The 25,164-nt window shown below is 39.4% G+C and overlaps 1 pseudogene; it reads left to right on the plus strand.

Moving 5' to 3' along the window:
• Nucleotides 1-22,081: 22,081 nt before the first annotated feature.
• Nucleotides 22,082-23,426, plus strand: LOC125922399 (tubulin alpha-1B chain-like; annotated as a pseudogene).
• Nucleotides 23,427-25,164: the final 1,738 nt, after the last annotated feature.

Raw genomic sequence — 25,164 nt, forward strand, 5'->3', positions numbered from 1 at the left:
TGTAAATAAGGCATTAGGGAAAACCAAGGCAGATATCCAAATGGAATTCCAAAATGGGCTTGGCCACCCCCTCTCTCCTTTAATTCTTTTACCACTTCCCAGCCCTGGAGCAGGGATCAGCCAACTTTGTTGTAAAGGGCATTATAGTAAATGCTTTATGCTTACAGATGAGAGGGTCTCTGCACAACTACTCGACTCTGCTACTGTAGTGTCAAAGCCACCAGAGGCAATACATAAAGGCATGGACATGCCTATGCTCCTGTGTTTGTTTAAAAAAATAGGTGGCAGGGCATATTTGGCCTGTGGGCCATAGTTTGCCGACCCCTGGTCTTTCAAGTACTCATCAGAGATTTCCTTTGGCTGACCGATTCAGTCATTTATTAAGACCTCTGGACACTGAGAAGATCTTTTAATCTAAAAAGAACAGGAGGCTCTGTGTTCTGCACTGGCATCTGCTTCTTTAGAAATGCCTCACTCTGCAGTCAGCATTCAAGGCTCCCCTCCTCGGGAATCTCGTGATGGCCCCGTGGTGCCCATTCCCCAGCTCTTTTTCATTTTGCTTACAAATTGCAAAGCACTCCACTTCCCCTTCTAGCAAATGAAGCTTTATTTTTGTTGTTGTTGTTGCTGGAAATTTTAAAAACTGAAATATAACAAGAGGATGACTACATCGTATAAAAGCTTCTAGCAGCTACAATAGGAGTCACCATGGCAACTCACATTTTTATGGATTAAGGCATTTTGGAGTGAGAGCTGATGAGGAAAAACAAAAAAAGCTGCATTAAGCCAACTGAGGTCCTGACTTTGGTTAGAAAAATACCCCAAAGCTTTCCCAGAGATGTAGGAGTTGGGGAAAAGGAAGCAGAGCTGATAAAACTTAGAGGGGATGAGAACAAACTAGGTAGGAAGTCAGTCAATCAAACAGCCAAGTAGTGGGGCGCCTGGGTGGCTCAGTAGGTTAAGCCGCCAACTCTTGATTTCAGTTTAGGTCATGGTCTCGCAGTTCGTGAGTTCAAACCCTGCATTGGGCTCTGCACTTAACAGATTCTGTCTCTTGGGACTGGGATTCTCTCTCTCTCCCTCTATCCGCCCCTCCCTGACTTGCACCATCTTGTCTCTCTCAAAATAAATAAACTTAAAAAAAACAAAAACAAAAACAAAAACAAAAACAAAAAACAAAAAAACCAGCCACGTACTCTGCAGCTATGGGTGAGACGGGAAGATTTCACCTCACTGAGTATGCTTAATTGGTGGTGAACATGGATATGTTGTGAATAACGTTTACATACTTACTGTTGTTTCATTTCTATCCCTGCTTGGATGGTCTACTTAGATTGGACCATCCTCAAAGGAAGGATTTAGAAAAGGGCACCGGGCCTATGTGGATTGCCTTTGGCACTTGTTCCAAACTCCAAGACGGCATGTAAGAAAATGACCTCCGTTCTTGGATGTGGGGTGGTGGCAACATAAACCTTGGCTCTATCTTCTGAGAGAGATCTGTGACTCAGAATGCATTTCCAAGCCATTCCTCTGTTTCTTGGCATCTCACCCCGATCTTTTGCCCTTCCCTCCTTCTTTGTTCTTGTCGAGGACTAAGGCAGAGTCAAGCCTGCAAAATAAGCCATGGGTGATAAACCTTCCTTTACACAGAGCCTCTTAAAATGATGACAGTGTGCAATACTTTGTAAAAGAAGTTTCATTTATTTATTTTAAGTAATCTCTACACCCATTGTGGGGCTTGAACTCACGACCCCGAGATCAAGAGTTGCATGCTCCACCAACTGAGCCAGCCAGGCGCCCCAACAGTGGATGATACTTTTAAATAAGGGTCTGGTTAAATAAACGTTAAAAAAAAATTAAAAATAAATAAATGTTAAAAAAAAATTAAAAAAAAAAGGGGCGCCTGGGTGGCTTGGTCAGTTAAGCGTCCGACTTCGGCCCAGGTCATGATCTCACGGTCCGTGAGTTCGAGCCCCGCGTCGGGCTCTGTGCTGACAGCTCAGAGCCTGGAGCCTGCTTCCGATTCTGTGTCTCCCTCTCTCTCTGACCCTCCCCCGCTCATGCTCTGTCTCTCTCTGTCTCAAAAATAAATAAACGTTAAAAAAAAAAAATTAAATAAGCGTCCGGAGTTGCGAGGGTTAGTCATCAAGTTAGTGGTAACATAGTATATAATAAACATAAATCATTAGCAATTACAATAATAGTTATAAAGTGATGGACTGAGTATGACCTCAATGACTACTACAGTAATAATGAATGTGTATCATCTCATTCCATTCTCACAGCATCCACTCTAGTTGCCGTTTTACAGATTAGAAAATTTATTCTCAGAGTTTAATTCTGATGAAATGATTTAACTAAGGGCATAAGGCTGATAATTCATGGCATGGACATTGTTGGCCAGTCCGGCTTCCAATGACTAAGACAAGTGGTTAGGTTCAGAATTCTGGAGCCAGATGATCTGGGTTTGAATCTCAATTCCGTGCCTTGCCTGATAAATTACTCAGCTTCTGCGTGTCTGCCCCACGTGGTTGCCGGGAGGATTAAATGAGCACTGTTGGGATAATCTTTAGAACCATGTCTGGCATATACTACATCAGTGTTTGTAAAATAGATAAATATACCCTATTGCTTTCAGGAGGTTGAATACATTAGTTGACTTTCGGAAGAGCGCCCGGTCTTTCTGAGTTTCATTTTCTGTGTAACTGCAAAATGGGAATAATAATAATACTTATGTCATAGCTGCTTACAAAGCTAATTGGACTTAATTTAAAGACCTTACTATAATACCTGGGACTTATTAAAGGCTCTATTCTGGTAGCTCTTTTTTTTTAACTTTTTTTTTTAAATGTTTATTTATTTTTGGGAAAGAGAGAGAGACAGAGCATGAGCGGGGCAGGGGCAGAGAGAGAGGGAGACACAGAATCCGAAGCAGGGTCCAGGCTCTGGGCTGTCAGCACAAAGCCCAACGTGGGGCTCGAACTAAACTGCGAGATCCCAAGTCTGACGCTTAACCAACTGAGCTACCCAGGCACCCCCTGGTAGTTTTGTTTGTTTGTTTGTTTGTTTGTTTACTTATTTATTTATTTTTAAATTTACATACAAATTAGTTAGCATATAGTGCAACAATGATTTCCGGAGTAGATTCCTTAATGCCCTTTACCCATTTAGCCCATCCCCCCACCCACAGTCCCTCCAGTAACCCTCTGTTTGTTCTCTAAATTTAAGAGTCTCTTATTTTTGCCCTCCTCCCTGTTTTTATATTATTTTTGCTTCCCTTCCCTTATGTTCATCCATTCTGTGTCTTAAAGTCCTCATATGAGTGAAGTCATATGATATTTGTCTTTCTCTGACTAATTTCGCTCAGCATAATACCCTCCAGTTCTATCCACATACTTGCAAATGGCACCACCTGGTAGTTTTTGAAGTAGTCTGGGTTCCCTAGAAAACAGATCAAATAAGATATACGTGTGTGTATATGCATATATGTATATTACATATATATATTTACTATAAGGAGTTGCCTTATGCAACTATAGAGACTGAGAAGTAAGTCCAACATATGCAGTCAGCTGGCAAACCAAGAGAGCTGAGAGTGTGAATTATAATCTGAGTCCAAAGGCAGAAGGTTTACATCCCCACTCAAAGACATTTAAACAGAAAATACCACTGGGGCACCTGAGTGGCTTAGTTGGTTAAGCATCTGAGTCTTGATTTTGGCTCAGGTCATGATCTTCCAGTTTGTGGGATCGAGCTCCATGTGCGGCTCTGTGCTGACAGCTCAGTGCCTGGTTGGGATTCTCTCTCTCTCTCATTCTGCTCCTCCCCTACTTGCACACTCTTTCTGTCTGTATCTCTCTCTCTCTCTCTCTCTCTCTCTCTCAAAAAAAAAAAAAAGAATAAATAAACTTAAAAAAAAGAAAACATTCCTTCTTATTCAGCCTTTTATTCTATTCAGGCTTTAATGAATACCACCCATTTTGGGGAGGGTGATCTGCTTTACTCGGTCTGTCCATTCAAATGTGAATTTCATCCAGAAATACACTCAACAGACACACACAGAAGTAATATTTGTAATGGGTTGAATGTTCATGTCCCTCCAAAATTCATTAGTTAAATTTGTAACACCGAACATGATGGTTTGGGAAGTGGGGGCCTTTGGGAGGTGATTAGATCATGAGAGTGGAGTCCTTAATGATGGAATTAGTCCCCTTAGAAAAGAGATCCCAGAGAGAGGTCCCTTGCCCTTTCCACCATGTGAGTTTACAGCAACAAGATGGCCATATATAGGAAGCAGATCTTTTTTAAAATTTTTTTATTATTTTATTATTTTTTAAATATGAAATTTATTGTCAAATTGGTTTCCATACAACACCCAATGCTCATTCCAACAGGTGCCCTCCTCAATGCCCATCACCCACTTTCCCCTCCCTCCCACCCCCCATCAACCTTCAGTTTATTCTCAGTTTTTAAGAGTCTCTTGTGGTTTGCCTCCTTCCCTCTCTGTAACTTTTTTTCCCCCCATTCCCCTCCCCCTGGTCTTCTGTTAAATTTCTCAGGATCCACATAAGAGTGAAAACATATGGTATCTGTCTTTCTCTGTATGACTTATTTCCCTTAGCATAACACTCTCCAGTTCCATCCACATTGCTACAAAAGGCCAGATTTCATTCTTTCTCATTGCCAAGTAGTATTCCATTGTATATATAAACCACAACTTTTGAAGCAGATCTTTAACAGACGTTGAATCTGCTGGTGCCTTGATCTTGGACTTCTGGCCTCCAGAACTGTAAGAAATAAATTTCTGTTGTTTATGAGCCCCTCAGTTTATGGTATTTTTGTTATAGCAGTCCAAATGGAAATGGCGATATTTAACCAAATATGTAGGTACTCGATGGCTCAGTCAAGTTGTTATGTAAAATTAAGCATCCATGTTATTATGGTTGTTTTTACCACTGCTGTATTATCTTCTTATGTGGAGGCAAAATCTATGTAAGGACATCAGTTAGACCAACATTGAGCTATAGTCAGTGTAAATGGTTAATATTGAAGATAGTGTGTGTAATATTTAAAATTTCTTAGGAGAACACACATAGTATTGAAAGATTAATAAAAGGCAATTTCAACTATGTTTTAAGGGCAATGCTTTTCATAGAGATGTACCTTGTTCAGACATTAGACAACTACTGTCTTTTGAAAAGACAGTAGCCTCAAAATAGACCAATGTGTAAACATATCAAGACCTTCCTTAAGTGTTGGAATTTTAATGCATCAACTGGACAGCGGGCTTTGTAAGTTGCTAAATTAAGACAGAGTTACTGCAACACAAAACACCTTTGCGTGTGAGGGGGACTTGAGAAATGACACAGGTGGTTTGCTAAAAGAGACCCAGTGGAAATTCCCACAACCTCCGAGCAAAGGCGAGCAAAGCTGCTAGTGTTGCACTCAGCTCCCCTTACGCCACCATGTGAGTATCAACCTGCAACCTTAGCAACCTGGGAAGGCAAGGAACTTGTGACACGATCCCCCCGCCCATCTCTCCAGCTTTCTCTCTGTCTCCTCCCCTTTTGTCTCCTTCACTTATGCTGGATCTTTATTAGGTTAGCCCTAGTTAGCCCTGCTCACCCTTACTTTCAGGCCTGTGCAAAAACCACTCCTTTCAGTGGGGGTCATTCTTTCCTTACTCCTGGTTAATTGCCTCTCATCCTTCTGTCTTTTTTAAATGTTTAATTTTTTTTAATGTTTATTTTTGAGAGAGAGAGAGAGAGAGAGAGAGACAGCGACAGGGTGTGAGTGGGGGAAGGACAGAGAGAGAGGGAGACACAGAATCTGAAGCAGGCTCCAGGCTCTGAGCTGTCAGCACAGAGCCCAATGTGGGACCCAAACCCACAAACCATGAGATCATGACCTGAGCCGAAGTTGGATGCTTAACCAACTGAGCCAGCCAGGTGCCCCATCTCATCCTTCTGTCTTAGCTGAAGTATCATTTCTTCAAAGAGGGTTTCCATGACTTCCCAGATGACATTAGACCCTTCTGAGACATGCCCCAAGAGCATATACATTCCCCTCTGATAGCACCATCTCTCATTTAATTATTTTTCTTACTATGTTTTTAGTAACTATAGGTACTAAGATCATGTAAACTCAAACGGGCAGGACCCATTTTTACTCTATCTTCTCAATTCTTACCATAGCTCCTGACACATAGAAAAACATTAAATAACATCTAATTGAATTTAAGATGCATCGATTGTAAGACACATCACTATTTCATATACCCCTAGAGAGAACAAAAAGTCCAATTAACTATGACATGATACATTTTTTTTATCATTGAGCCCTCTTATTCTATATTTACTAGAGGATATTATTTAGTCTAATTTAGATATAGGTTTTTATCACATATTACATTTATACACATATGAAAAGAAAAAAAGTGAAATAGATTGGTTAGTGCATTTCATAAATTCCTTCATATTCAGAATCTGAGTCTTCTGATTTATTTATTTAAACAGTTAAAAATTATTTTATTTTTTATTTTATTTGAGAGAGCATGAGAGAGCACAAGTGAGGGACAGGGGCAGAGAGAGAGAGAGAGAGAGAGAGAGAGAGAGAGAGAGAACCCCAAGCAGGCTTTACTCTCAGCATGGAGTGCAACTCAGGGCTCGATCCCATGGCCCCAGTATCATGACCTGAGCGGAAATCAAGAGTTGGATGCTCAACCGATTGAGCCACCCAGGTGCCCCTGATCTATTTTACTGTATTTTTTATTGTGGAAAAGTATAGAGTAGCCTGTGTGGCTCGGTCAGTTAAGCATCTGACTCTTGATATCAGCTCAGGTCATGATCTCACGGTTCAAGAGATCGAGCTCTGCTTTGGGTTCTGTGCTGATAGTGCAGAGCCTGCTTGGGATTCTCTTTCTCCCTCTGTCCCTCTATCCCTCTCTCTCTCTCAATAAATAAATAAACAAACAAATGTGAACCCCTTCCCTGCTCATGTGCGTGATCTCTCTCTCTCAAAATAAATAAATATTAAAAAAGGAGAACAGAATACATGACATAAAATTTAGTGTTTTAACTATTATTGAGTGGACAGTTCAGTGGCCTTAAGTACACTCATAGAGCTGTAAGATTTATTTTTTAACACTTAGTTTAAGTATTCTTTTTTCTTCCTCCCACAAAATATTATCCTCTTTGCCATCAAGAACTTTGGTGACAGCGTATCTTAAAAAGGTGACTCACTATTGTCTCTGCGAATTTCTTACAAATTTCACAACATCCTTCAAGTATTTATGTACACATGCCCACCATGGCTGCAGCTTGGCCAGAGTGATTTTAGGATGTGTCCCGTTTCCAGAGATGTTCAAAGTGAAGAAAAGTAAAACAACAAACATGACACTTGCCAAATAAATACTGCAAACTACAGAAATGCATGTAAGATGGTCTAAACATGTATATATGTAGGTAGGTAGGTAAATAACAATAACAGTTTGTGCTCCGTATGTGTGTGAAAACTGAGAAGTCCACATCTGATTGCTTACAGACAGGCCTCCCTGAGGGCTTTAGAGGTCAAGGTAGTAGAGTTGCATGATGCACACTCTTTTTTTTCCTTCTTCTGCTTCCTGCCTCCCTAGGGTGGGGTGAGAAGAAGGATGGGGCTTTCATTTTTGTAGAGGAAACTTGGCCATCTCTTTCTCGTGAGCTTTCACAGTTTTTTCCTCAGCGTCTTACCCTCTCACTATAACATCCGACTGAATTTATACACAATGACTTAGGGTCTTGATTCTGTTAAGGCTTTAGGACACCATAAATTTCCTCTGGTCAAATCCCTTTATTTTGTAAAAGAGGAAATTTGATATCCATAGAGGTAAGAAGCAGCTTTTTCGTAGTCACATGGAGACAAATATAAAGCAGAGTAAATTGAGTAGACACTCTAGTGAAAGATCATAGGCCAAATTCATGGGAAGCCTAAACTCATGCTATGTTCATCTATAACACATTAGGCTCTTTATGTCCCCTCAAAACTCATATGTTGAAGCTCTAATCCTTAGTACCTCAGAATGTAACTATATTTGGAGATGGCGTCTTTAAAGAAGTAATTATGATTAAATGAGGCTTTAGGTGGACCCTAGTCCAATCTGACTGATATCTTTATAAGAAAAGATTGGGATATACAGAAAGAGACACAAGGGTGAGGCAAGAAGGTGGCCATCTGCAAGCCAGAGAGCGAGGGCTCAGAGGAAGTCAACCCTGCCAGCACCTTGATCTTGGATTTCCAGTTTCCAGAACTATGAGAAAAGAATCCCTATTTGAGATATCTTGTATGGCAGCCCTAGCAGACTAATACAACATCTTAATGAGGGAATAGAGGAGGGGATTCCGAAAGATAGTTACAGATGAGGGAGGAGGAGTGCTCTGGAATGTCCTTAATAACTTACAGCAAGATTGGGTTACTAGGATCCCAAGAGAAACTTAATCCTCCCTCAAACCACCACACTCTTCTTCCCAAGGCTCTAGAGGAAGAAATGGGCCAAAAGCAAGTCTATAACAATTGGTGGTTAAGCACGGCTTGGTGTAGAATGCCATTAGAGAATTCTGGTCTGCTAGGCTGGGGAGCAGGGTGAGGGCTTCTTTCCTGGCAGTGACTTCACACCTGTCTCAGCCAAGAGGAGTGTACACACAAAGGAAAAAAATGATAGTCTTGGTGGTTTCAGGTTTTTATTTCTTCTTAAATCTGAGCAACTTGTGTTTTCCTATAAAGTCACCCATTTTGTCAAGATTTTTAAATTGAGTAGTCCCTAATTGTACAGAGATTTCTTTTCTAATTGAAATAGTATATCTTTTGTAGTTATTATAGACTCTTCATTTCTTGTTTTGTTTGTGTTCTCTCTCTTTTTTCTTTCCCGTGCTTGACTGACTCAAAAGATATTTTAAATCCTTCTGTTGTATTTGGTTCCCTTGGAATCTTCAAAACACTTGCTGCCACATGCTGCCATGGCCTCTTAACCTGTGCTGTCATGTGGGTTTCTCTGTGATATAGACATTATGTTCTTTTCCAGCTTGTCCCTGATTCTTGTGGCAGATCACTTTCAGACTTAGGCTCTTCTTCTGAGTCTTTATTATCATGCTCTGTTCTCCTGTCCCACAAAAATGTATTTAACTTGCTTGTTGTTGCCTCTTCCTTGAACGAAATAGATCTATACCTGGTGTTTATAAACAAATAGTCTACGGATTGCCTTTGATCTCACTCACCAGCCACTTGAGTGTTTTCCTGTTTGTTCCATCTTATGTGCATGACAAGAGAGGAGCAGATTGTTGCATGTAGTCTCCATTTCCATTCCTGGAGTTGGACAGCCTTTTACCTAGTGCAACCCTTCTGAAGTTCAACATGTGACAGCCCTTCTTGAACTCCCCCACTCCAACCTCTTTCTGTAATAAATTGAATCAGTGCACTAGATGAAAAAGAGTAGTACTCAGAATATTCTACTTCATCTGGCTCTTTTCGTGCATGTGCTTAAGACCCGTTCCTACTCTCTGACCAGTTATTTTCTGAGTGTTGCATTCTATGTATGGATATATGATGTCCTGGGGGAAGGAGAAGCAAGAAAATATCATCTTGCTTGCCTCAAAAGAATAGAATCCACACAGCAGCAGGATTCATGCTCAGTGTTTTTTTGTTGGTTCATATCTTCCTTATGAGTCAGATAAATAGAAAACAAAAAGATATTTTCCTTAGCATAACACCCTCCAGTTCTATCCACATTGTTGCAAATGGCAAGATTTCATTCTTTTTCGTTGCCAAGTAGTATTCCATTGTATATATATACCACATCTTTTTTATCCATTCATCAGTTGATGGACATTTGGGCTCCTCCCATAATTTGGCTATTGCTGATAGTGCTGCTATTAACATTAGGGTACATGTGCCCCTATGAATCAGCACTCCTGTATCCTTTGGATAAATTTCTAGGAGTGCTATTGCTGGGTTGTAGGGTAATTCTATTTTTAATTTTTTGAGGAACCTCCACACTGTTTTCCAGAGTGGCTGCACAAGTTTGTATTCCCACCAACAATGCAAAAGGGTTCCTCTTCTCCACATCCTCACAAACACCTGTTGTTTCCTGAGTTGTTAATTTTAACTACTCTGACCAGTGTAAGGTGCTATCTCAATGTGGTTTTGATTTGTATTTCCTTGATGATGAACGATGTTGAGCATCTTTTCATGTGTCTGTTAGCCATTTGGATGTCTTCTTTGGAAAAGTGTCTGTTCATGTCTTCTTCCCATTTCTTCACTGGATTATTTGGTTTTGGGGTGTTGAGTTTGGTAAGTTCTTTATGGATTTTGGATACTAGCCCCTCTATCTGATATGTCATTTGCAAACATCTTCTTCCATTCCATTGGTTGCCTTTTAGTTTTGTTGATTGTTTCCTTTCCTGTGCAGAAGCTTTTTGTCTTGAGACAGATATCATATGTTTTCACTCATATGTGGAAGTTGAGAAACTTAACAGAAGACCATGGGTGAAGGGGAAGAAAAAAAATAGTTATAAACAGAGAGGGTGGCAAATAATAAGAGACTCTTAAATATAGAGAAAAAACTGAGGGTTGATGGGGGTGGGGGAGCAAGGAAAATGGTTGATGGGCATTGAGGAAGGCACTTGTTGGGAGAGCACTGGGTGTTGTATGTAAGTAATGAATCATGGGAATCTACTCCCAAAGCCAAGAGCACACTGTATACACTGTATGTTAGCTAATTTGACAATAAATTATATTGAAAAAAGATTTTTTTCTTTCCACTATCTAACTTTTTCAGAACAACAGATTATGGTGGGATAATAGTTGTATTTCCCAGTTCCATTACATCATTTTAATTCTAGTTTTGGGTAATTGTATGACTTTTCATCCTTATCTGACTTCTAGGTGGCAGTTGGGTTTGTCATTTTGTTTCTGACATATTCACAGTGTCTGGAATACCCTAGGTGCTGAACAAATAATTCATCTCATAAATGGATGAATGTCACCATTGTTATATTACTGGGTTATTAGGACAATTAGCTAGAAGAAAATTTTAAACTAAGCTTCACTATTAAGGTTGGTTTCATTGAATTCTAGTGCCAATTTTATTTTCTTCCTACCTTTTAAGATGGCTGTATAAGAGAAGCTAATAATTTGATTTGGAAATTTTGATATGTAAGAAATTATATTAACATAAATATTTTTCCCCCACAAACATGTATTTATTGAGTGCCTATTTAGGTGAGCACTATGTCATGATAGAATTCTTTTCAGATAGGGATTTGAGGGTGGTTAAATAAATAGGAATAACACAGGTTAAATATACAAATCAGTTTTTAGATTAAGAGTAGATCACAATGTATTGTGAGATATAATAGAGTAATGTAAAATGTGCCATGAGGTATAGGAGTGACATTTGAGTTATGTTATGGGGTCTTTAGAGAACATCACAAAGGCTAAGAGTTATGAAGGATGAAGATCTAAGAGGAGGATCCAGAAGGATTACTACCTTCTGGAGAAGGTAGTAATATCCAGAGTTTCGAACAGTCAAGGAGTTACATATGGTTAAACGTGATTGAAAAAAGAGGGTGAAGGATAACTGGAAGGTTTTTGAAGATGCAGCTACCTATGAATCGCTGAGAATAATTTTTCCTAGAATGCATGGATGGTACTAGATTCAGAAGGGCAGTGGACCATAAGTCCGGGTGGTAGTGACTGGGTAAAATATGTGACTGTGAGGCTATGAGAAGTACGTGTGGATAAGAATTACATAAATGGATAAAGCTTCCTTTGAGAAAATGGGTTTAATATAGCATTGTATTAATGGTTCGAAGAGAAAGTGCTGAGAGAATTATTATGTACTTATAGAAGGAGATGTATGTGTGTGTATGTGATCATTTGCACATTTGACCTAGAGTTTGAGCCATGTTGCTGCTTCACTCAACCAGCCTTTCTTTGGTATCTCTTGGAGTCATGGCTTAAAACACTGCCTCAAATCCAAAAGGGGAAAAGTGATAAAGTATAAACTAAGAATGCTGAGAGAATAGAACAAAATGAACTACCAAGGAAATCGCTGGGGAAACATCACCACAGATTTTCAAGGGCTCTGAGTTGATGTCAGAGGTGTGACGTATTGAGGGAATTTATAACCTTAAATAGTAAATACGTAACATCGGAAAACTATTAAGTAAGGGGTATAGAAGAAGACTAGGTACAGGCAACAAAGATTGAGGATTATGGTGTTAAAATCATGAAGAATGGCATTCACTCTTATTCCAAATGCAGGCCTTATCATCCGTAGACTGTACCAAAACTTTACCACTTTATTCAAAATCAAATTCCACTCCTACCAATGTGGACTTCATTTATTCCATCCCCTACATGTGCCCTTTGGCATATTCTAGGTTTTCTAAACCTTTATTTCTTCACACTCTCATTCAGAAGTGGCATCCATTGCCATGACCTCTACTACAATTTAAATGGTGATTCTCCCCACCACCCCTACATGCACACAGATAATTTTAAAATAACTTTTCTATTTAAATCAAGAAATATAGTATACTCAAGTATACTCATTGTCAAGATTTTATTTATATAGGTGTTCAACTGTCTTGTCGGTGCAGATATAGAAAATTGCACTATTTTGCCATATCTCTTAGTTATGCAAATTACCTTCCAGCTCAAAGGGACTTTTTATAGTGCTGAGATAGTTCTCTCGAAGATGCTAAGGATTCATCATTATCCCAGTTAGTAGTTATTTGCTGCTGAACATAGTGAAGGGGACCGAGGGTATGATAATCCTCAGAATTTTTCCTTAATGTGATTTCATGTCTGAACTTTTTTCGAGAAAGGCATGCAATGCATTATAACAACCACTAGGGGCCACTGTGGAAAGGTGCCCTAATTCCGTTGGGGGAGAGGTGTGGGAGAAAATAGGGGGGTGAAGGGTGAGCTGCTTTTTTATTTAAGAAGTACCGTATTTAAGTTTGCTTTAAACATTTAAATATAATTTAAAAAGAAACAAAAATAACGAGGTAAATCTTTTTGTTACCAAGCATTAAATTAATGAATTAATGTACTGATTTAATTCTGAGTTTCTTGGTAAGTCTGGCAAAATGAAAAATATGTTGACTTCATGTTGTTCTGTTACACAGAACAGCTCATCAGCAGTAACAAACTTCAATGGCACAAAATCAAAACGGCATCCACTGTTGGTCTTTATGTAAGGGCTACGGGGTACACATCTCCCAATGTTTTCAATTAGAATTTTGCAGAGAACACGTTTATATTGCTCAAAATGGAGCTTTGTGTATCTATTATCTATAATGACTGAGGAAACAAAAATAAAGAATCCATCCAGGAAGGCATTTCTGCAGGAAATGAGCTGGATTCGGGAATATTACTTCCTAATGGCAGCAATGCAGGATTAACTTTCTTAATGCAGGCATTAAGGGAATTTCTAGGGAAATGCCTAGACAAAATGCCCATTATGTTATTTATCCAACATGTGCTTAAATGAGCCATCCACAAATGCTCAGAACTGGCTTTTGGTTTTTATCTGTTGAGAGCCTAAAGTAGAACTACTATCAAATAAATATCATTTATTGGTTGAAATGGAACTCTCATGCTTGACTCTGCTTGACTTTGGAGTTGAGCATTCTAGTGATGCTCACCTCCAAGTGCCTCTGTGACATTTCCTTCTCTTGACATGTCACCTGTTGCCATTCAATATTGATCTTCTTTCTGCCTATCCTTTACCTATCCTTTAAATGTTGGTGTTTTTCACTGTTTTATTCTCACTGTGTGAACTCTTCCTGCAACAGTGTATTCACACTCTTCAACCACCCCGCATGCGCTGATGATGTCTCAATCTGAATTTCCAGTTGAGATATCTCCCCTGAGATTCAAGCTACTTTTTTTTTTTTTTTACATTTTTTAATGTTTATTTATTTTTGAGAGAGAGAGAGAGCGCACAAGCAGGGGAGGGGCAGGGAGACACAGAATCTGAAGCAGGCTCCAGGCTCTGAGCTGGCACGGACCCGGATGTGGGGCTCCAACCCACGAACCACGAGATCATGACCTGAGCTGAAGTTGGACGCTTAGCTGACTGAGCCACCCAGGCGCCCCTGAAATCCAAGCTTCTAATTCCTACCACATCTTCATGTGGAGGGATATACATATTATAAATAGATATTGTCAGCTCTGCTTCTTCAAGATTAAACTTACCAGATTCACTCTCATGCCTATGTTTCTTCAATGGACACTACTATTTAACCTGTCGTACAAGGGAGCCACCCATCTGAGAATCGTTGAAGGTGTATCTCCTTTACTCACCTTTCCTATCTTCTGTTACAGAATGTTGTCAATTTCCCCACTCTTCTTACTTCACAGTAATTGCTTGTGTCCAGATACTAATAAAATTTAAATACATTTTTAACAAATTCAATAAATTTAATAAAATTTTATTTTAAGAGCAACCCCCCTTCTCCCCCCATACACATACCACAACACTAGAGTGGAACACTTCATAGGATGGATTTTTATCTCATTTTGGCTTCTTTGCACTTATTTCTAGTTTCTAAATATTTATTGAATAGATGCGTAATGGGAAAAAAAAAAGTAATTGAATTATGAATGTCCCTAGCTTTCCCATTAAAAAAAAATGGGTTAGAGGCTTTGTTGTTTCATTTATTTCTCTTTGCTCAGCTTCTTTGGAGGTTTCCGCCTTTACTAGGAGAGTTCTTTGGGATTTTGTAATAGGGAATTAAGATAGGAGGAAGGAGAGAGGGAAGAGAAGTCTTCAAACAGGGCTTGTGGAAGAATTACACAGAGAAAATTTAGAGGAGATTTGAGAAAGGTAAGTGTATTTTATGAATAAAATGGACACGACAGAAAAGAGAGTTTTCAGAATATGTTATTGTGGTCAGAAAATCTTCCACAAGTGTTGAGAAATACAAGTAGAAGAAAAGAGATATGAAAAATATAATTTGAAATGCTTTTTTGTTTGTCTAATTGTGCATATACCCTGACAAAAGAGTCACAGATTCAATGCAGATACAAATAATTAAATACATAATACATAAATGAGTGAGTGAATGAATGAATGGGTAAGAGCGTGACCAGCATTGTCATTTGGATGGAGGGTGTTCATATCTGCATAAGAATTCCTGCAGGTTGTCCCTGATAATGGGTTGTAACCGGAGAAAATGTTTCAAGTGTTTAATTATTTTTGAGAGAGAGAGAGAGAGAGAGAGGCACAGAGAAGGTCTGAAGTGGGCTCTGTGCTGACAGCAGAGAGCCCCATGCAGGGCTCAAACTCATAAATCACGAGATCATGACCTGAGCTGAAGCCAGATGCTTAACCGACTGAGCCACTCAGGGCTCCCCATAACCAGAGAATTTTGTGGCATTTGATTTAGAAGAGGCAATTTTGATTTGAAAATTTGCAAGATCATGTGATAATAATTTCATAATAGTAAAGGTGCCTTAACCGAACTATATCCTGGTGGGCCTATTAAAATAAATTTATGTGTGAACATTTGTCAAAGCATTGAATAAATTGGTCTGTTGGAAGAGATTCCTCAATATTTTCGAATTAAATTGTATTTACAAATATAATTATTTCAATTTTAAGCTTTGTGAGTATGTATATGTTCTGTTATGGATAATGCTCAGCGAATATGTGTAGCTATCTTTAATTCACCTCCTCGTTATAAGAGTAAAACTTTAGCAAAGAATGATTGCTCTAGCAGATGCTTCCAGTCACCTGGTAACTATTTCAATGTATGTTGTAGACTGGGGACTTGAAAACCTAAGCTTGATTTTCACATCATTACCAATTGATTTTTTTTTTCTTTTCATCAGCTCATTTGATTTGAAAATAGCCTCAAGGAAGCATGAATAGCATGAGATCAAGCATCATGAGTGCATCAGATTCACAGGTGGTTCCTCTTTCCAGATTTGCAACATGACTAATGGTGGGGATAGTTGAGAACAGCCCTACCTCTTCCTTAACTATATTCTTAATAATTATCTCACTACTGATACAAAGCAGAAATATCTGCTGAGTTTATGTGTAGGATATTAAATTTAAAAACCTAGTTGAAATCTTTTTGCAAGAAGGAAACTAGAATGAAAGTATCTAGCAGGGCAACTGGTTTATAATTGAAGATAGTTTTTCTTCATAAAGATGACACAGAAAACCCTTTATTCTGAAGGATTAGTTGGATAGTTTGACGAACATTTGATTTCATCACTCAGCACTGGTTCTGAACTATTGATATTTTATAGTGTTGCGCTATCTTCCTATCTTTCAGTTTTGGGTATTTGGGTTACTGAATCTCAGGATTGGGATCCCTACACTGTTTGGACCTAGTCTGTATCCATTTAACAGTGACTGTCGAGCATTTGAAATGTGGTGAATCTGCCCTGAGATAGGCTATAAGTGTAAAATGCACACCTCTTTGCAAAGGCTTCATTTGATGGAGCTCCTGGGTGGCTCAGTAGGTTAAGTGTTCGACTCTTAATCTTGGCTCGGGTCTTGATCTCATGGTTCGTGAGTTTGAGCCCCTGCTTTGGGCTCTGTACTGACAGCACAGAGCCTGTTTGGGATTCTCTCTCTCTCTCTCTCTCTCTCTCTCTCTCTGTTTCCACTTCTTTTACTCTCGCTCGTACTCTCTCACTCTCTGTTTCTCAAAATAAGTAAATAAATTTAAAAAGTTCATTTGAAAAAAAGGAATGTATTCTTTTGTAGTTTTTAAAAACTATTTTTATTTTTTTATGTGTATGTTGAAATAATGATTTTTTGTCTGTTTCCTTCTCATTTGTGATATGACTGCCAGGAAAATCTAAGTTTTTATGTGGCCCACATATTGTTGTCATAATTGTAGACCTAGTGATGTAATTTTCTCAGATATCAGTAAATATGTGAGCTTTAATAATTCTATTAGCTGAAGACATTCTGATAATGTGTCTCCAAATATGTACCTATTAAATTATTTAAATTTTTTTATTTTCTTATGAAGTTAAGATGTTGAAAAAATAACTTGTTCTTAAGTTTTCGGTGACTGACCGACCTCTCGTTAACATAACAATAATTTTTGGTAATTCCAGGCAGGGTTGGTAGGGCCATCTAAATTTTCATGTCTTGGGAAAGCAAAAAATGTTAGCTTCTCTGATGGAAATGGCTGTGAACTAAAGTCAGAAGACCTGGATTAAAGCCAAGTCTTACTTGGCCACTTACAAACTGCATGATCTCCAGTAATAAATTATCTTGCTGGGAGCCAACAGTGTGTTTCCATATCTATAAGAAGGGAAAAATTAATAAAGCGGTCCTACCTATCCACAAGGTTATTGTGGCAAATAGAATCATAATGGTTAGAGTGTTCACTAAAATCTTTTGTAAGGTGTTATTACATATATAAAGTGTGATTTTATTATCTTGTGATATATGGACGGTAAAATCATATGTATACTTATTTAAAAATTTTTTAAATGTTTTATTTATTTTTGAGGGAGAGAGAGAGAGAGAGAGGGAATGAGTGGGGGAGGGGCAGAGAGAGAAGGAGACACAGAATCTGAAGCAGGCTCCAGGCTCTGACCTGTCAGTGCAGAGCCCGACGTGGGGCTTGAACTCGTGAACTGGGAGATCAAGACCTGAGCTGAAGTCGGAAGCTTAACTGACTGAGCCACCCAGGCACCCCAATATATGTATATTTATTTTAATATGTTTTTTGAAGGAGAAAAAAATATAAGTAGTATTTATTTGGTAGAGCTCTTGCAGAGCCTAAACTGATACTAACGCTTATTCTCTGCCCCGGATTCCAGCCAGAGATAATGACCTCAACTATTTCTGTCTTCAGTTCTTCTGGGGCTCATCACTACAATTGTAAATAATAGACTTGCATCTTTTTTCTGTAGACAGTGGCTAATTAAGCCTGGGCTATGAATAAGAATTTAGCTCACTAACACTGTCTCCCAAGTTAAATAACCTGTATCATTATTTGATGCTTTCCTTGCTTCTCTTTTTAACCTTAAATGATATAATGAAACCTATTGTTCTTCTTTTCATTAATTTCGACAGCGTCTCTGGGTCTCTCCCTATGTAAAATACACGCATTAGTGTCCCTATGGCATCTCTCACCTCTCCTCTTTCCCTCGTCTTGTAACTTCTTCTAATTAGTTAGTTATTAGTTAGTTATTTTGTATCTTCAAAGTTTTGGTTCGACCTTAAATGTTGTCTGAGTAGCTCCAAAATTGAGAACCTATGAACGCAACACATCTTACATTATTATGATTAGATAATGTATATTCACAGCAGAATCCAGGAGTGAGGTTTGCTTTCCCTGGAAGGGTCTTTGGACAATTCTGCTGAGGCTTCCTCCTTGTGGAGCTAAATGCCATGCTTGGAGACAAAAAGCCGTATGCTATTCTATTCCAACAGGCAGTGCATGTAACAGGTGATCTTTACAGCAAAGGTGCACTTAAGTCATCGGAGCTTGTACATTCATGGGAATTTTTGCCTACCTGAAACTTTGCAATGTCTTCTAGAGAGTAGTGAGAACCTGCCTCCTAATGTCCATGATAGGAAAGTACAGACTGTAATTGGTTATTATTGTTGTCCATCGCCTTGGGATAAAAGAAGCAGGAAGGTTACCTCAAAAGACAGATCCAGTGATCTGTAGACCTTGACCCTGGATTAATTAGTTTTCTAAAATCCAACCCTTTTAAGATTGGGGCAGAGTGGGATGAGTTACCAAAAATCTCAGGTCTTTGAAACAATTAAGGAAAGAGACCCAGGTGAGTGGAGTTTGAGAATCCAGTGTAGGTGATAGTTGATTATTAATTAATATTAAGTTGAGTAGAAAGATGAGTGGATTTTTCTGGAAATCCTTAGAGTGATGTTTATTTGTTAAGGGAATGAACCTTTTATTGCTTTAGTAAAATTCCTTATTAATTAATTGGGCTCAGCAAGGAAGGGAATCTTTTTTGATTTTTGACCCAAAGTACCCTCTCAAATAGACCAAGACATTAGTCAAAATATAATTCTGTGTCATTAAATTGTTTCACTTGAAGGCTGCTGTTCTAAATATCAAACTCACATACATTCCTTTGGAAATAACTGTGCATTTTCCCTTCCTCCTTGCATTAAAAAAAGTCAAAAAGCAAAATAAAAAAAACATATTCATTTGCATCTTCCCTTAACTGTTTCTGGCCCCATACTACTTGCCTGAAATACATTTAGAGTTTCCTCAAAACTTGCCTGAAATACATTTAGAGTTTTCTCAAAACCTATAGAAAAAAAGAGGCAAAACTCTTCCAGGATATGGCTTCTATTTATGCTGCTACCTTGTGTACCTAATTACTTGTCTGTATTAGCTCTCTGCTACATTTAATTTTTTTGTTGTTGATGTTTTGAAATTCTTGTTTTTCATGCCTGGGTGATAAGCTAGGCATTGTGTTAAATGATTTGCATGCGTTACTTTGCTAATCTTAATATGGCCATTTTAGAATTGAGAGGCTAACACATGGAAGCTAGACTTACGCTCCTGTCTAACTCAGAGCTCATCGTTTATTCCACCCCTGTGCACAGTCCCCACTGAATGCCACTTGGAGCACCAGTAGTGTCACGAAACACTTGGTGCCCATTTATTTCATCACTTCATCCCGCCTGCCTGTATTAAGCAGTAGGAAAAAAAAAAGCCCTCCCCTTTAAGCTATCTGTCTTCTGTTATGCCAGACAATAAATTTATGGACAAAATGATCACTTATGATGTCTTTTCATCACTCCTGTGCCTAAAATAATACTTCGGGCTAGTAGGTGGAAATAAAACTTTATCGATGGTAACAATGGTGATAACTATTAGCCTTTGGTATTAATAGCCAATTGCAATTTCTGCTCTGTTCCCACACACATGTCTTAAAGCTTCAACCTTTGAAATCTTCCCACACTTCTCAATCCAGACAGTTCGACTTCACTTCCACATTTCACACTCTGAAACTTCACAAGAGTGGGAGGCACAGCCATCGAACTCTTCTTTCGAAATAAAAATTCATGCCATTTCTGGGGAGTGGGTCGTATCCCAATAATAGGATGGAGGGGAGAGGGAGCATATTTTTCTAGGATGCCACAGTTTCCTCCAATACTTTACTGATTAGTAATTCTTAGGTAACAGAGGCATTTATGGCAAACTGCCTCTTGCAGCCCTCCCATGACCAACGGTGGTACCGCACTCAGCGAGTAAGTGAGCTTTGCTGCAAAACCAGAGAAAACCTCATCTGCGTCTCCTCTCTCAAATCGCCTGAGCTCTTTGAAGTAACTCAATGGCATTGCAATGGGAACAGCGATGTCGTAGCTGACAGTTTTTATTTTAAATGCTTTCATTTGCTTTAGTTTTAGTTCCAAGCAAGATGCCCTAAATCCTGCACAGTGTGTACACTTGTAATTTCAATGCAGCATTATTATACTGTACTGCAACACCAGCAGAAGACAGCCCTCGCTCTGCTGATATATTGCCAGCACACCAAAAAAGCTCGACCTGTATGAGAGCACATGCCTGCTCTGTCTCTGTCTTTATCTCTCTGTCTCCGTCTCTATCTCTCTGTCTCCATCTCTCTCTTTCACACACACACACACACACACACACACACACACACACAGGCTTGGCTTATATTTGTGAGCACGGAAGTGGACAGACATCACAAACACCTGATACTAGAGGAGGTTAATGAAGACTGGGCCCTAAATTTGAGTGTACTAGTAAGGTTTTGTACCTTAAAACGTTGCAAACGTTATCTTGTTTAAGTGTGCTTAAATTGAAATGGCCCAGGCTTACATTTGGCCGACAAAATAAACACGTACCCCAAATTGAACAAATCTGTATTAAAAAAAAAGTTTTCTCAAGTTAATCATCCTTATTGCCTTCTGCCCCATTCTCAAAACACATCCCTGGGCACCTTTTGGGATGAGCACTGGGTGTTGTATGGAAACCAATTTGACAATACATTTCATATGTTGAAAAAAAAAAACACATCCCTAAAACCAGTGCTAGTCAAAATAACTAATCGTAAGTGTGGCATGGGGCATTGACTTATAAGAACAGATGGCCTCACTTTTGTCAGACATTATCCCTTCAGGTGCTGGATCCTAGAAAGATTTAGGTCCCAGGGGAGGGATCCGAAGAGCTGCTCTGGGAGGGAATTGAAGGGGGGGGCAGTAGACTTAGGATAGCAGCTATTTATGAAAGATACTGAAGCATTGAAATATTTTAATAGCTTATCAGATAAATGTTAACCTCACTACAAGCTCATTTATATTAAATGGTAATACTAGAGTCATGATGCTTAGAAAGAGAAGGTTCTAATCTAGTTGTAGAACAGAAGGGTTTAGGAATTCTTCCAGGTGTTGGAAAGGGATCTCAGTCTTGCCAATTAATGTTGAATATAAATATGAATAGTTCTAACCCTGGTTGTTACTAGGAAAATCAAGAAGGGAAAAAGTTATTATATCTTGTGTTCCCATGAATCATAATCTAATTTAATTATCTCCATGACCCTGTAGGCCTGTATTAGTTTATCAGGGATACCATAACAAGTACCACAGACTGAGCGGCTCAAATGAGAGAAATTTATTTCCTCATGATTCTGGAGGCAAAAAATCCAAAATTAAGGTGTCAACAGAGCCGGTTTCATTCTGAGACTTCTTTTCTTGGCTTGTAAACACTTGTCTTCTCCCTGTGTCTTCCCATGGTCTTCCCGGTATGTGTGTGTGTACATGTTTGTGTGTGTGTGTGTGTGTCTCCTAATTTCCTCTTCTTATAAGGACACCGGTCACATTGGAGGAGGGTCCATCTTAATGTCTTCATCACTTTAATGATCGCTTTAAAGGCCCTATCCCCAAACACAATCACATTCTGGGGGTACTGGGGGTTAGAACTTCAATATACAAATTTGAGGGCACCACAATTCAGTCCATAACAGAAAGGTAATAATATAACTCCTCCTTTTAGAAAAAACTTTATAGAGTCAGTGCATGACTTACCTCAACTCAGCTTGTTAGGGACGTTAACTGGGACCCGGTGTCTGCTCCTGTTGTTGCCCGTGCCTCCTAGTCTGTAGCCACCACGCACAGCTGCGTCACTATCTACGTTGGCCAGGCTGGTATCCAGATCAGCAATGTCTACTGGAATTCTATTGCCTGCAATATGGCATCCAACCCAATGGCCAGATGCCAATTGACAGAAGATGACTCCTTAAACATCTTCTTCAGTGAGGCAAGTGTGTGCCAGAGGTAGTGTTTATAGACCTGGAACCCACAGTCATTGGTGACGTTTACACTGGTACCTACTGCCAGCTATTCCACCCTGGACAGCTCATCACAGGCAAGGAAAATGCTGCCAATAACTATGCCCAAGGGCATTATACCACTGGCAAGGAGATCATTGACCTTATCTTGGACCTAATTCAGAAAGTGGCCGACAAGCACACAGGTGTTCAAGACATCTTGGTTTTCTACGGCTTTGGAGGGGGAACTGGTTCTGCGTTCACCTCCCGGCTGATGGAATAACTATTGATTATGGCAAGAAGTCCAAGCTGGAGTTCTCCATTTACCCAATCCACCAGGTTTCCACAGCTGTAGTTGAGCCCTGTAACTCCTATTCACTACCCATGTCACCCTAGAGCACTCTGTGCCTTCATGATAGACAAGAGACCATCTAAGACATCTGTCATAGAAATATCGATATTGAGTGCCCAAACTACACTAATCTTAATTGCTTCATTAGCCAGATTGTGTCTTCCGTCACTGCTTTCCTCAGATTTGATGGAGCCCTCAATCTGACAGAATTCCAGACTTCCAGACCCGCCTGGTATCCTATCCCCACATCCATTTCCCTCTGGCCATATATGCCCTTGTCATCTCTACTGAGAAAACCTACCATGAACAGTCCTCTGAGCAGAGACCACTAGTATGTGAGTTGAGCCAGAAAGCCAGATGGTGAAATGTGACCCTCGCCATGGTAAATACATGGCTTGCTGCCTGTCGTACCATGGCAATGTGGTTCCCAAAGACGTCAGTGCTGCCATTGCCACCAACAAGACCAAGCATCCCCTTTGTGGGCTGGTACCCCACTGGCTTCAAAGTTGGCATTGATTACAGGTCTCTCACTGTGGTACCTGGTGGAGACCTGGCCAAAGTACAATGAGCTGTGTGCATGCTGAGCAATACCACAGCCATTGCTGAGTCCTGGGCTCGCCTGGACCACAGGTTTCACCTGATGTATGTATGATTTATTCACTGGTAAGTGGGTGAAAGCATGGAGGAAGGAGAGTTTTTTGAGGCTGCTGAGGACATAGGTGCCCTGGAGAAGAATTATGAGGAGATTGGTGTGGATTCTGTTGAAGGAGAGGGTGAGGAAGAAAGAGAGGAACACCGTTTACCATTCCTGTCAGCCTTGCAGCATGTCCCTCTCAGAACTTTAGCTTCCACATTAGCTGACAAGCGTTAAAGGTTTCTGGTTTGATTGTCTCCAATTTTCACTGTGATCACGTCTTATTTTTCCATGTGTACTTGAATTTTCCTATCATGTCTCAAAGTAAAAGTGTAAGAAGGAAAAAAATATTAAAAAGTTTACAAAATATTTTTAAAAGTCAATTTTATTAAGGCATATTTTATACTTAAAATTATACCCATTTAAAAATTTTTTTAACGTTTTTTTTTTTTTTTTTTGAGACAGAGAGAGACAGAGCATGAACGGGGGAGGGTCAGAGAGAGGGAGACACAGAATCTGAAACAGGCTCCGGGCTCTGAGCTGTCGGCACAGAGTCCGACGTGGGGCTCGAACTCACGGACCGTGAGATCATGACCTGAGCCTAAGTCGGACACTTAACCGACTGAGCCACCCAGGCGCCCCAAAATTATACCCATTTTAAATGTGTAGCTTGAGTTTGGGCAAATCTGTACACCATCTAACCCACACCACAATCAAACTACAGAAATTTCTATCATCTCAAAAAAAATTGCCTTGTGCTTGTTTCCTGGCATTTCCCCTTCATCCCTGGCTCAAGACTGACATTGGTTTGATTTCTTTTCTAGTGTTTCATATAAATGGAGTCATAAAGTATGCACACCACTGTCCCTGGCTTCTTTTTACAGCATAATGCATAGTGTTTTTGAGATTCATCCATTTTGGGGGACGGTATGAGTAGTTTGTTCCATTTGATTGCTGCGTGGTAATCCATTGTATGATTCTACCACCATTTGTTTATTGTTTATAGCTTTTGGCTATTATGAAAAGAGCCTTTAGTTATAGGTCTTTGTACAGCCAGGACATGTGTTTTCATTTCTCTTGGGTAAATATATAAAAGTGGAATGCTTTGTCATATGAGAAGTAGGCATTTAACTTTTAAAACTTTCCTTTTCTCAAGAAGAATCTGCTAAATTCTTTTCCAAATGGTTGTATTATTTTACATTCCCACTAGCAGTGTATGAGAGTTCTAGTTCCTCCATATCCCCTCCAACACTTGGTATTATTGGCCTTTATGATTTTAGCCTTTCTTGTGGATATGTAGTGGTATCTCATTGTAGATTTAAAATTGCATTTTATTAATGACTGAGTTCTAGATATAAGCCATTTGTCAGACATATGTAACTCCCATGTTTTCTTCTATTCTTTAGTTTGCATTTTCAGTTTATTAATGCTCATTCAAAATGCAGAATTTTTAGTTTCGATAAAATTCAACTTATCATGTTGTTTTTAGTTTTGGCCTTTTATGTCCTATTTAGGGAATCTTTACTGACTATAGAAAGCAAATGTTATATATCTGGATGTAATGTTTAAATTTTTTTTTTAACGTTTATTTATTTTTGAGACAGAGAGAGACAGAGCATGAACAGGGGAGGGGCAGAGAGAGAGGGAGACACAGAATCTGAAACAGGCTCCAGGCTCTGAGCTGTCAGCACAGAGCCCGACGCGGGGCTCGAACTCACGGACTGTGAGATCATGACCTGAGCCGAAGTTGGACGCTCAACTGACTGAGCCAGCCAGGCGCCCCTCTGGATGTAATGTTTAAGTTGTGACACATTTCAAGTTGTTTTGTGTGTGGTATGAGGTAAGTGTTGACTTTAGTTTTTTTATGCACACGAGAAAACTATTG

The sequence above is a fragment of the Panthera uncia genome, chromosome B1 (genome assembly GCF_023721935.1).
Source record: "Panthera uncia isolate 11264 chromosome B1, Puncia_PCG_1.0, whole genome shotgun sequence".
Taxonomy (NCBI): Eukaryota; Metazoa; Chordata; class Mammalia; order Carnivora; family Felidae; genus Panthera; species Panthera uncia.